The sequence below is a fragment of the Acyrthosiphon pisum genome, chromosome X, assembly GCF_005508785.2.
Source record: "Acyrthosiphon pisum isolate AL4f chromosome X, pea_aphid_22Mar2018_4r6ur, whole genome shotgun sequence".
NCBI classification, from domain to species: domain Eukaryota; kingdom Metazoa; phylum Arthropoda; class Insecta; order Hemiptera; family Aphididae; genus Acyrthosiphon; species Acyrthosiphon pisum.
Window position 1 is genome coordinate 95,731,422 of NC_042493.1, and position 2,688 is coordinate 95,734,109.

Sequence of the window (2,688 nt, forward strand, 5' to 3'; positions counted from 1 at the left end):
CTGTGGAGTGTGATACATGGTTGAAAAAATATTATATACCTACCTACCAGTTACACAGTATTACAGTATAGGTACCGTCGAATGGGCCAACTTGAGCAAAAATATTATCTAATAGTTTCACCTCCATAAACGATCTCCTGTCAGCAAATTTTTTTAAGTATTCATACCTAACTATTAATTGTTATTAATTCATTTTACATTTAGTATCTATCGTTTTGCTAACATCCGAAAACTTCCACTAATACTAATCGAATGATTCGGATTTATACAAATTGATACGTAATAAAAAATATGCTCGGATGTGTGTAAGATGCACTAGTCTACATTGTAAATTATTATAATCCTGCGTACATTTCTGTAAATTACGTTTTACATGTAAATGCATTTTTAGTTCAACTTGGCCACTAGGTATTATTCAACCATGGTCTAAATTATAACTACGATAAATTTGAACAAGACCATTCCATTTAAACAAGACTAACCTTCATACAATTAAGTCTAAATAGTAGGTACGTATATCGTTTGATTCTGAGCGATGTGTTTTATTTTTGTGACTGTCACCACCGTTTGGGACATCAAAACTACTTCGATTTTCTTCAACTGTATCTTGTTCGACGGGAGAGTGAATATAGTTGGTGCATTCAGGGGGTCAACATTTAGAATTTCTAAAAGTTTTCAAAAGCGCCGGAATAAACAACATACAATTAAGGGAAAACTGGAATTTTTACATAGGTACTGGAACATAAACATGACATTTCCACTAGTTGATTATATTCGCATTTTCTATACATGATACAATTTTCAAAATATTTTCATTTGTTTCAAACCGTTTAGAGACATTTTCAGTTTTCAATTTTATTAGTCTATTTTTCTATGCTTGTTGGGTAGAAAAGTTTGAAAATTTAATACAAGGCTCAGCTCCTAATATATTGCTACAGCGACATTTAAAAATATTAAAAATCCTTAGTCACAGTTTTTTTTTTATTATCATTTAAAATTCGAATTTTAAAACATTTATCAAATATTAAATTAAAAAAGGTTGGTAAGTGAATGTCGCTCTGCTGTACAGTAGGTTATAAGTGGATCACTGTATAATGGATAGTATTAAATTTGAATTCAATGATATAATATCACTGTATAAGAAAAACGATTCCGAGCGGGGACGGTATGTTAGTCTAGGTATAAGATATATTATATACTTATCTATATAGTATTAAAAAAAAATTGACCAATAATAGGTACCTATCTATAATAAATTCCAAATTAATCATATCACAATATCCAGTAGGTACTTATAACGCGTGATACTATCATAGATATATAATAGTATACTTTAGAAGTTTCATGTACCCACGAATAATATTATACAATCGCAACAAAATAACTAAAATAGCTATTCTAGGTATTTTAATATGTAACTTCGTCCAAATTTGAACTTAAAATGAGTATAAAAATAAACTGTGCTTATGTGTTTTTAGATATTTTGGTAACAGAAAAAACTACTTACGTGAAAGATTGTTTTAAATTTTTAATCCTTAGATATAAAAGTTGACCATTTTATAAATTTTTAACTACAAAATAATTATTGAATCTTAAATTTGATAAATTTTGTCAAAATTCGATCTTTAAATGCTTATAAAAAAAAATTGTGCTTATGTATTTTTAATTTTTTTCAACTGCTATTGTAACAATATATCAGGAGCTTTGCATTTAATTTTCAAGTTTTTTTTACCCAACAAACAAAATTTTATTGATATTTATAGAAAAAAAAACTAAACAAATTGAAAACTGACAATGTCCGTAAACAGCTCAAAAAAAGTCAAAATATTTTCAAACTTTTATGGTGTATAAAAAATGAAAATATTAACATTCATTGAATTTTTCAAATATCTACAGTCATTCGTTTTTTAATTACAATTAAATAAGAAAATCGTCACATGAGAAATCGAATATTGTAAAAATATGAATTTCAAACGCTCATAAAAATTTAATTTTACTTTTTTGTAGAAATCTTTTTTTTGATAAAGATAGACAATATTATGAGGAATCTTGTATTACATTTTCAAATTTTAGATTTAAAAAGAAAAATTTTTACGAATTCTTAACTAAAAATAATTTGCTAATTTTCGTGATTTTTCCACATTTTGTTAATTTTTGAACTTTAAATGCTAATAAAAAAAAACTGTGACAAAGGATTTTTAATATTTTAAAATATCATTATTCATTGTAACTATATAGTAGGAGCCTTGTATTAAATTTTCAAGTATTTTTACTGAACAAATACAGTTTTATTGACATTCATAGAAAAAAAAAAACGAATAATATTGGAAAATGAAAACGTTCCTAAACAGTTCAAAACAAATCAAAATATTTTGAAAACTTTATCATGTATAGAAATTGGAAATATAAACAACCAATGAAAATTTCATGTATCTACGGGTCATTTAATTTAAAGTTGCACCAAAAACCAAAATCAATTTTCTCGAAAACAGATTTTGCATAAAAATTCCCGTTTTTCCTTAATTTTTCTTTTGTTTTTCACGGAGCTTTTGAAAACTACTGGAAAAATGTTACTTTCGACCCCCCAAAGTACCAACTAGATTCACTTTCCTATCAGAAAAGATACTGTTGAAGAAAATCGAAGCACTTTTACTGTCCTAAAAGATGATGACAGACACAAAAATAAAA